This window comes from Pelodiscus sinensis, chromosome 9 (assembly GCF_049634645.1).
Source record: "Pelodiscus sinensis isolate JC-2024 chromosome 9, ASM4963464v1, whole genome shotgun sequence".
In the NCBI taxonomy this organism is placed as follows: domain Eukaryota; kingdom Metazoa; phylum Chordata; order Testudines; family Trionychidae; genus Pelodiscus; species Pelodiscus sinensis.
The window spans coordinates 40491239-40502735 of record NC_134719.1 but is presented as its reverse complement, the minus strand read 5'-3'; the positions used below and the strand labels follow the sequence as shown (position 1 = coordinate 40502735).

Below are 11497 nucleotides of genomic sequence, written 5' to 3'. Positions count from 1 at the left end.
AGCCATTGAGTTTATCTAGTTCTTTTTAAACCCCCTCATCACAACATCAGTTTGGTGTTGTATCATGCAAGCAAGGTAGTAACAAACTTCAACAGGCCTTTATTTAACAAAGGTGAGAGTGAGAGCTACAGAGGGGAGAAGCAGCAGCTTTGTAAAGAGGTTTCACCTTTGGTAAATAAAGGCCTGTTGAAGTTTGTTACTATCTTGCTTGCATGATACAACAGTTGGTAAGCGCCAAGGTATGGTGACAGGCTGCAGTACACACATGAATATAACTGCAAGTTACTTTCATGTTGAGACTGTTAGTGGGTGATTCAGGCTATGGATGTCAACTTGATTAATTGATAAGCCTGGGTTTTTCAGTTAATCCTGTCGACTACACGCATTCCCCCCTCCTGGCTGCCTCTGTAACAGAGGCAGTGCGGGGGCTGGGGGGACGGAGGGGGAGAGAGCAGGTTGAGCCGGTACCTATGAGGAGCCAGCTCCCCACAAGCACCATTCCTGTGGAGCTGCCTGTCCCGCTTTCCCCTTGCTACTGCCACTCTTTCAGGCAGCAGTGTGGGGGGTGGAGGAGCAGGCGGGAGCTGATACATGTGAGAAGCTGGCTCTCCATCCATGCCAGCTCCAGAAAGCCACCTGCATTCTCCATGCTGCCTCCCACAGAGGCAGCAGGGGGTGAGGGCAGGCAGGAGCCAGAGCTCAGTGGAGCTTAAAAGCCGGCTCCCCTTGAGCTCTCCTGGGGCCCAGAGATTAAAGGGGCCCAGGACTCCCAACCACTGCCACTACTGTGGCAGTGGCCAGTATCCCAGGTCCTTTGAATTGCCACTGGAGCACCATACAGTGTTTTCCTTGTGGCTCTGAGAGCTGAGGGAGGTGGCAGCATCACACTCCAGTCAGCTCTGAGGGCTTGCTGCCCATGGCCTCTCCCGTACCACTTTTTCTGCAAGGCCCTGCCCCTTCTGGGAGATGGGCCCCCACGCACCTTGCCTGGAAGGCCCACAGAAGCTGTCAGCTTCCCTGCATTCCATCCCATGGAGTAGGACTGGTGTGGGGAGCTGCACCCTGGTACAGAGATGTAACAACACACACATTCCACCCGCACATTTCATTGGATTGATGTGACTCAGTGACCTCAGGGGGAGAAGAACCTGGCTGTGAAAGGTTAAGGTGGCCCTGAGAAATGGCTGCAGAATTTAATTCAAAGGGAATCTTTAGATCTGTGAATTCACTGGGCATTATAGACATATTTACAACAGCACAGAGGGCCAGTCAGAAACCTCTAATTCTATCCAGAATTAAAAAAATCTCTTAAACAATAGCAGGACAGGTTCTGCCATGCTCACAACTGCATAGTACCTTATTCCTTGCATAATTCCATTGCAATCAATGGGACTGCTCACAGAAGAGGGATTACTCTGTGTTCATAGTAGTGGCAGAAAATGCCTGCTGCATCTCTGACATTTTACTGTAAAAATGGAAGTTACGATTGAAGTAAATACATTGAATTTCAAGATGGTCCCAAGCTTTAGAAATGAGATGTAGATTTCACATTACCCTTTAGCTTCCAAATTCAGTGGTACTGGTTCCAGGTTTTTCTCTGGCACAAAACTCAGTTTTGGCTCTGGGTTTCAATTCAAACACACAACTTGAAGTCTAGTTGCATCCAGAAATATAATCTACGCTATCATGTGCCGAAAGTGTCCGTCTGCTATGTACATTGGACAAACATCTCAGACACTTCGCCAAAGGATTAATGCCCACAAAACAGATATCAGACAAGATCACAAAGAGAAAACAGTTTCTTGCCATTTTAACCAGAAAGGACACTCTCTCAATGACTTAACCACCTGCATTCTGTTACAAAGACCTTTTACATCTGCACTTGAAAGGGAATCCTCTGAACTGTCATTCATGTTAAAATTCAACACTTTCCAAAAAGGACTCAATAAACATTTGCACTATCTCACCCATTACCAAGATAGTTTCCCCAATTATCACCTCTAATACCATTAACTCACAAACATCCCACTCTCCCTACCTCTAATATCATCAGTTCACAGACACTTACCTTCCTTCCTCCCCCCCCCCCCCGCATCCCCCTCCTGTTCTGCAATGTGATTTGTCCTTTTCATATTTGTTCATTTTTTTTAATTGTATCCTTTGGTATATATGGTTGTGACTACTTTCTTCCACTATTTGATCTGAGGAAGTGGGTCTGGCCCACGAAAGCTCATCACCTAATAAACCATCTTGTTAGTCTTTAAAGTGCTACATTGTCCTGCATTTTGCTTCAGCTATCCCAGACTAACACGACTACATCTCTATCACTAGTTGCATTTAGACTGTTTCTAACTACCTTACCCATTACAAAGATAGCTTCCCAAATTATTACCCCTAATATCATTATCTCATAGACCCTAACCTCCACCTCTCACTCCCCTCTGTTCTAAAATCTGATTTTTCAATTTTATATGTGTTCACTTTTTTTTGATTGTATCCCTTTGGTATATATGGTCATGCCAATTTTCTTCCACAATTTGATCCGAAGAAGTGGGCCTGGCCCACGAAAGCTCATCACCTAATAAACCATCTTGTTAATCTTTAAAGTGCTGCATAGTCCTGTCTTTTGTTTCAGTAAGACCAGACTAACATGGCTACATCTCTATTACTAATCTATCTATTCTAAATATACTTTTTAATCCCTATTCCAAATTACTATAATGTTTCTTCTGATACTAGTGAATTACATGGGATTTTCTCATTTTATAATAAAACCCAAATAAATAAAATTAATACAACAATATATCCTTTTCAGTTATGCTCTTCTGGCAATTATAAAGATGGAAGCAATGTGGTGCCATCTGGCCAGTTCAAAATCCTTTTAAATATAAGCAGCACCAGTGTGTTTCACAATATACTAGAGCTGTATTCCATGGCAAATTTCCCACCACTTCTGTGGCACAACAGTATTAAAGGATGCTGCAAACTGGAAATTCAGTGGTATGTCCAAAGGCATACCAAACAGCCAGGAAAAAGTTTCAAAATTGAATGATACATCACAACACTGATTATGTCAATTTAATAGCAAGTGCTCATTGACGATTTTGCCCACACACATCCTAGGCTGGCATTTAGTGTTTCTGCTCTGACATTGGACCTAATGTCTGCCAAATCCTGATGCTGAATTTGGAGTTAGTGTGTTCCCTAAGGTGAGTGTCCCTTTACATCTGGCTGTTGGAAGAAGATGAAATATTCTATTCCTATGCTATTTTTGGTTGCGGAGATGAGATGAAGGCATCAATAAGTGGAAGCACTAGGGGAAGAAATAGAGGGCAGGAGGAGTATGTGAGGGTGACTAATCAAGGACGATCAGGAAGCATACAGAAGGCATGTCAACAGTTATTGCCAAATACAGCTTCCAAGAGATTTGCCTTTAAGGTTCAGGCTCCATATCCTAGAACGCTTGGGAACGGGAACAAGTAAACAACAAGAAGATAACAGTGGCAGATAAGGAATAAAATAGCATCTTACATAAACATTTTCTGCAGCTGGATAGAAAACTTCCCAGAAAAAAAAAGCAGCTGAACGCAGCGCAAAGTCTATGGCCATGAAATTACACAAAGTCCACCCTGCGCACCCACACAGAAGAGTACAGAATTTAACACACCCACACATTCCCCTGTGCTGGCCACCCTTACTATAGCTGCACAGGATGGGAGAGAAGTCTTTGGTTGCCATTTTCTACCTGCAGACATGGACGAGATGGGTAGGTAAGATGTTTGAACATACCCTTGGTTCTTTCCTATAAGGGCCAGGCAAGGGCCAGACAGCATAGGCATTAAGTATGCTATGCCCGATTAGGTCTGATATGGTGAATGAAAGGTTCATTTTCTCTGAATCACTTCCTGTTTGCTCTTAGATCAGTGCTAATATGTGCTGATGTAACCCATGCACTTAATAGGGAGTTATCCCTTTAAGAGACTCCTGTGAGGGAGGAAGGAGTGAGTTGAGTGTTACTGTTGCTGGGCTGATTTAGCAACAACTTCTGGAGGTGGGTCCAGTAGTTTGGGGTCAGACTTCATGAGCAAGCAGGCAGGGCAGCTGCTTTTCTAAGGCCTGTGTGAGCTGGAAGAAGCTAAGCCAGGAGCAGAGAAATGGCTGCTGTTCCTAGCTCTGCAGCAGGTAGTGGTGGTGTTAACCTTCTACTGGGGATCATGGGCAATGCTACTTAGAACTAGGAGAACCTGGGAGGGAAAATAACTTCTGTGTTAATTGTTTGCTTTAAATGCTATTTTGATTTTAGTCAGACTGTTCTAGTTCATTTCCTCAGTCCATGTGATTTTTCCAGCTCCTATGAAAATGTAGCAATGGGGAAAAGAGTCATTTCTATTTTTGTTGGTCTCATTTTTTTCTGTATTTTCTTGTAATAGGGTTTCTTTAATTCTGTTCATTTGTGAGCTAACTGACTAGTTAATCAATGAGCTGCCTGCCTAGAAGTGACCACAGCAGAGGAAGAATCTGCCTGGACTCCAGCTGAGGATTCCCTACAAGCAAGTGCAGAGAGAGACTTCAGATTCAGCATATGGTGCAGAGTTGACTTGTTTTTTTCTTAGAATGTGGTTAATTTTTCCTTTTACAAATAGAGTTTGATGTTGAGATGTGTTTTAGGTGTAACTCTTATTGAAGCAAATGTATAGGACTACTTTAAGGATCAATCATATATAAAGATGCCTAAGTCATTTAATGATTTTACATTATAAATGTCATCTGTTTAGTTGAATAATATTTCTGAAGCACAACCATGTGCATAGTAATAGATAATCTGGGAACAGTGGATAATCTGAATTGTTATTGCTCAATTAATCCTCCCCGTGAACATTACCATAAACTTATTTAACAGTGGGTATGAGGAATTATTCATGATTAGTCAAAATCAGAGCAAAGAGGAAAGAAATACAGATGTTTAGAAAAATCTAAACTAACTGCCTTGAACCCAGTGGAGGGCCTGATCCAAAGCCCTGTGAAAGGACATAAATCTATTAGTTGCTGTGAGAGCGGAAAAGTTAGATAAAACGTACAACTGGAAAAACAAAGGAGAAAACATTCTGAAAAAGATGGTTTAGGCTGGATATTCAAAGGATTTGAAATTCCCTGGTTGCCATGTGTACTAAGTCCCTTTAAAGAAAAAACAAATAAAAACAAAACAAAAAACAGATCTTTTGCTCACAGCATAGATTTTTAATCAAATTATGTTTGCCAAAAATCTCACAAGCTGTCCTAGTTGGCCAGACCTCTGGGTAGAGAATACTTCAGATATACTTTTGCTTGTGTTAGAAAATATTGTCATTGCAACTAATAGAAAATATTGATCCAAGACATCACTTTATGCACTCTTTCTACTGAGGCACTGCATCACTTTTAATTTCTGCTTTAAGATTGATTCAAGTATTTCACCTTTTGTCCTTGATCCAGGATATCAACTGGATTTTCTGAAGGTTTTTTTTCATATCGGGCAAGGATGCTTTCAGAAGTGTTTGCCTTTCAAGAAATTACAGGCAAACTTCAAGGAGAAATTTCAAAACCTGATCATAGTTGTAGCTGAAGTGATGCAGAAAGGCCCTCAGGCAATATGCAGGGTTCTCCTGTCAGCAACCTGAGAGTGTCAGCGTTCTCCAGAGGGACTTAAAACAAAGCTTTAGTCAACTCACACAAGTTCAAATGGAAAAGCTTGCTGTATGAAAATACATTCATTTAGAATATAAGCATTCACTTCTCATATTAGGGACAAAATGTCAGAACCAACTACAGTGAAAGCTGTGTTATCCGGCACTCTGTTAATCAGAAAACTCTGTTAACTGGCATTGCCTCTGGCCACAATACTACCACGTCTTCAGGCGCACATGGCTTACTCCTGACTGTCCAGCCAGCAACTGCCACTTCCATCTGATGTCATGAGTAGAGGCCTCCCTCTGCTTCAGCCTGCCTTGAGCTGCCAGTAGCTGGATCTGCTGGTAGGGATCGGGGCAGAGCAATAAGCTTTGGTATCGGGTACATTCAATTAACCAGCAATCCCCATTGCTGGAAAACAAAGATTTCACTGTATATTCCGTGGCTGTGTCTACATTGGCACCCTTTTCCGGAAAAGGGATGCTAATGAGACAAGTCGGAATTGCAAATGCTGCAGGGGATTTAAATATCCCCCACAGCATTTGCATGAACATGGCTGCCGCTTTTTTCCGGCTTGGGGCTTTGCCAGAGAAAAGCGCCAGTCTAGACGGGATCTTTCAGAAAATAAAGCCTTTTCCAGAAGATTCCTTATTCCTGATTTTAAGAGGAATAAGGGATCTTCCGGAAAAGACTTTATTTTCTGAAAGATCCCATCTAGACTGGCGCTTTTCTCCGGCAAAGCCCCGAGCCGGAAAAAAACGGCAGCCATGTTCATGCAAATGCCGCGGGGGATATTTAAATCCCCACGGCATTTGCAATTCTGACTTGTCTCATTAGCATCCCTTTTCCGGAAAAGGGTGCCAATGAAGACACAGCCCTTGAGTAGACCTTTTATTCCATATTAATATTTGTCAGCATTGAAAACTCAAAACCTTGGTTTCTTCATTTCCAAGTGACTGAATTATCCAGTATTGGATGAAGTCAGTATTTTAAAGTTTTAAATACTATTGAATTTTCTTATAAATGAAAACACCTTTGGAATAAAGCTATGCAGGACACGATGTAAGACTACCATGCTTGCTAACAGCAGGCTACAGTTTTGACAGATTATCCCAAAATTACTGTCAGAAAGTTTTAGGTAGTGATTAGATATGAAAATCAATAATCCAATCATAATGAAAGACAATAAACAGTCTAATAGTTAAGCCTGTAAAAACGAAAAAAGTCTGGAAAGTATCTCAGAGGAAACTGACAAAATTGGTGAAAGTACTGCATTTCATTTGCCACCATGCTGTCCAGAAAGATGCAGTATAATACTCAAAGGGTTCTCTCCTTTGTAGGACCAACTTCTGTTGGCTAAAGAGGCAAGCTTTCAAGGGTGGTGGTGAGAGGAGGCCCATGCTGAGAAGAATAATTCTGGGTTCAGCTAAAAGAAAATCCCCTCTTCAGCAGGAGTCTAGCTGGTGACAATTACTTGCGCAGAGGAAGGAGATGATTTTTTTCTTTGTTTTCTTTCAGATGCCCGAGGGAAGAAATCTCCCAAGGAATGTTTTATATTTAGAAAGCTCTCTCTGCAGAGAAAAGGGTAAGATTCTAGTGAAGAAGGAGGACTGTTGAGGACATCACCCAACCATATGGCACTAGTTAAAAGTCTACCTCAGCCCAGTGTGCTAGTCTAATTCTGACATTTAATGCAAGAGTTGATCAATTTCCAACTTGGCTTTTCCCTGTCCCCCAAACTGATGCAGTAGCTCTTGCTGAGATCTGCAAAATACATCTCACATCAGTTTTCTATTATAGGAATATTTTGAGACAAGATGCAGGGGAATGAGTAGGCAGATGTCAGAGGAATTTTCAAAATATATTTTCCATTTATTTTTTCCTGTGTTTCCTACATCTGAAAAAAATTAAAAGGTTTCTTCATATCTCCTCAGATTTGGACAAAACCCTGTGCCATGGCCACACACCAAAATATTAAATATAAATAACCTTTTTCTTGTAGGAATTTCGTAGGGAAGCTCATAATGAAAATAAAGATTCTATCTTAGCCATGCAGATACCGCTTTCTCAGCATATTATTATTGTCAGAGTAACAAGTGATTCTTTCCCATGTCTTGTTCCAATTACTTAAAATAACTACAGATGCCTCTATAAGATATGACACCAAGCTTTTAAATAGGCTTGTTAAGAGAGTGCATGATATACTGCCATTGGGACTGAAGGTAATAAGAATGACCCGAATATTTCTCTGTCAGAATCCTACACTTTCAATGTATTGATGTGATGCATTCCTTCCCGACATACCATTAAAGAGATTATTGAAGTGATGTAAAATATAATATAGTACTTTCATGTTGTGAGTAAAGAAGAAACAGTTGGCACTATTGTGATATCAGAATCCCAAGCAATTGGTTTGCTTTGTTGCACTCTTTTCAGAAAACACCACTCTCCAGTTTAGCTTTCTGGGTGAAAAAGGGCAGGGCCTGAGTGATACTTTATAATAAAATTACTAAGTTATATATTTAAGAGAGTGTTTTGCTCAAAATTTTATTACAGGTACATTAATAGCACATTTATATAGGATTAATGATTAATAAATGGCTTAATCAATTGTTCTAGAACCATACATCATTATAGTTAAGGATGCATCAGTGAAATTTCCACTCATTTCAGTTGCTTGTTTTAACCATTCACATTTTAACAAGCTGCATGAGCTGTTGATCCATTCCCATTCAGTTACATAGAAATTATATTCCAATTTGTTCCATATTTTTTCCAGGAATCTCAGCTGTTCACAGCTTTTTATAGAGCCAGTTTCTCTTCGGCTCCTGGCCATCTTATGAAGGGTTTGGCTAAATATGTCAAGGTTTTAGCCAATGTAAATTGTTAGGCTGTTGAACTATAAAGCAAACCACTTACCTTCCTATCACAGCTGATCCTGACAAGGGCTGTTGTCAGCAGCATTCACATTCTTTATTAGATATATTGCCCCCAAACAACTTTCTGTGAAAATGTTTCCTGAGAATATTATCATATTGAGGTACTTCCCTCCAATATACAAATAGGATTTGTCAAGTCTTAAGTGGAAATTCTTTAAGTTCTGCAGATAATATTGTTTAATCTTACCTTACATTGAGATTCATGTCTATCCAGCCAATTCCATCTTTCAGAGAGTCTGCTATCTTCATTGACTAAGGCTAATTACTCTCACTGAAGATCTGGCCCAATATTCCAAGTATAGGCGTACCATGGATTCATATAAAGGTTTATCATATTTTTCAGTGTTATTTTCTACCCTTTTTACAAACACCTCCATGTTTTCTTTGTTTGAGTGCATCAGACTTGGATCAAAGAACTTCACCGATCTGTCCACAGTGACAAAGGTTCCAATTAGTTTGGGTTATTTTTAGAACACAGCAGTGTGTATGAGTAATACTTATTATTTGAAGCATTCCAATTACTTTTATAAATATATGAATTTTCAGGATCATTAAAATGCAGTTCAAAAGTCAATTCCATACTTACAACTTTGTCGCAAGATTGCCACATTCCTATTGCCATATATTTAGACCACCTATAGACAGCAACAAATTCCAAGAATATGGATACCATGTCTTTCCCCAAAAAACAGTAATTTTTGTCAAAGTCATATTATTACAGGAAGGTATCTATTATGGGCATACTTATGGATAGTTGTAAGTAGAATGATTTTAAAACCTATAATATCTATATTTCTAATTAAAACCTATCTTGTATTTAATGATGCACCATATAGTATACTTCTGAACTGAAATAATTATGTGGGTGAATATGTATATAATGGAAATGGTGCAATCAGAAGGCATGCAGGTTTCCTGAATTTTATAAATAGTAAATTTAAAGTAGAGCAACAGATGTGCTAAGACTTTGGGAGAAAGTGATGTTAATAATAAAAAACAGATTTGTGATTTGCAGTATCTTTGAACTTAATTACATTGACATTGGTTCATTGCAAATGATGCTTTAAATATTTAATATATATGTTAATTTTAATTTTTATAATTTAACCCAGTCTCTTCAGAAGCATTCTGAACTGTCTAGTAAAGATGAAAGGAAATAACATGAGAGGAGGAAAAAGTCATGTTGCCATATCTGCATCCAACAATCACAATTTTTAATTTATAGGGATGAATGCTTGGACATTACTATTCAAGTATTGTAAATGTCATCTCTCAATGTCTAAAATATAAATATTTTTACTTTCAGGAATACCTTTTTAATATCAGCTTCCAAAAGTGGTGCAGGAGTCTGTGGATTAAAAATTATTGGAATTTCAATATTGTCTTGAAATTGTAGTTTCTAATCTTATGTAATTTCTCCTAGAAGGAATGCTATCATAAGTCGATCTATAAAACCCCACAAACAGATACGCAAAGTGCTGCAGTGGTTTTTGGGTTATGATTTATTTTATTTTAGCTGAATTAAACACGTTCGCCTTCCTGTGTAAGGTATTTTACTCCATTCACTTTGGCTGCATCTAGATGACAGGCTTCTTTCAAAAAGAAGCTTTTTTTGGGAGAGATCTTCTGAAAAAACTTCTTCCGAAAGAGAGCGTCCATGCTGCAAAAATGCATTGAAAAAGTGATTTGCTTTTTTGAAAAATCGTCCAGACTGAATGGATGCTCTCTCGCACGTAAGCTGTGATTGCTATGGATGGAATGGCCACCGGGCTACCTGTGCTTCTTTCTCTTCTTCTAAAAGAACTCCCTCTTCCCCATCCATGCATTCCTTTTTGCGAAAGAGCTCCTTCGCAAAAAGGCTTCTTTCTTGTAGAATGAGGATTACCAATGCCGGAAAAACCTCTCTGTTCTTTCAGTTTTCTCTCAAAAGAATGTAATTGCAGTGTGGACATTCCTCAAGTTTTATCGGAAAAATGGCCATTTTTCCAACAAAACTCTGTAGTGTAAACATACCCAAAGTCACTTTATTCATTTATTCATTCAGAATTTAGCTTTTACCTGCACAAATTTTCAGTTGTTATGCTTGAATGCTCACATTACAAAGCCTGTGGAGAAGTCCAATGAGATTATTAAACTGTGTTGATATGCAGTATTGCACAACATGGGCATAGGAATCAGCAGTCTCCGATCAGAGTTCAGTCAGGAAAAGAATAAATACCATTTGTTTGATGAGCCAACCATTAGACAAAAGTGAGCACTGGAAATACTCTCAAAGTAAGTATATGCTTAAATGTGGTGTAGAATCATGGTCAAAATACTTACTTGATCTTTACAGATTAGATGCACAAATATTTAGCTTGCCATCTAATATTAAAAGTAAAAGTCTTAACACCACAAAAGTATAAAAACACATAGCATGCTCAATAGAATAGCAAGTTTATACACTTGATTTGCCTCCTCTATATAATGCTATACATAAAAACATTCCAAATATAATCTGAATTGTTATCTGGAAAGTGTCACCATCTGCAAATATTAGTTAATATATGATTAGACCAATCTTCGGGATTTCATAATGAAAGCAGTACATTTTTTCTTAGATTTAACAAACCTTTAAAAGCACTATTTTAGTGGAATAACAGAGTAATCAAATAGCATGTTCAGTTTACTAAAGACCATAGATAGCAGCACAAATGTGTCAGATTTCAAACTTGCAACAGGAGATGCAACAATTAACATGTAGGAAAATATTATGCATTGTGAAAAGCATAGCAATGTAACAGCAAAACAGAAATTAATTATTATTCAAAGAGGTAACATCTGGTTGGGAATAGTGAAGTATGAGTTCTTTAATTTTATTGTACCAAAATTTGAAAGCAATCTAATTTACA

The 11497-nt window shown here is 38.9% G+C and overlaps 1 long non-coding RNA gene across 2 annotated transcripts; it reads left to right on the top strand.

The window, feature by feature from the left end:
- Positions 1-4036: 4036 nt before the first annotated feature.
- LOC142830590 (uncharacterized) lies at positions 4037-10997 on the top strand. 2 transcript variants are annotated; one of them, XR_012905968.1, is made up of 4 exons: positions 4037-4182; positions 4431-4585; positions 7186-7252; positions 9913-10997. It is a non-coding gene; the product is annotated as an uncharacterized LOC142830590 (long non-coding RNA). The 2 variants fall into 2 exon arrangements; XR_012905967.1 differs by lacking the exon at positions 9913-10997 and having other exon boundaries at positions 4041-4182; positions 7186-8006.
- The last annotated feature ends 500 nt before the right edge of the window (positions 10998-11497 follow it).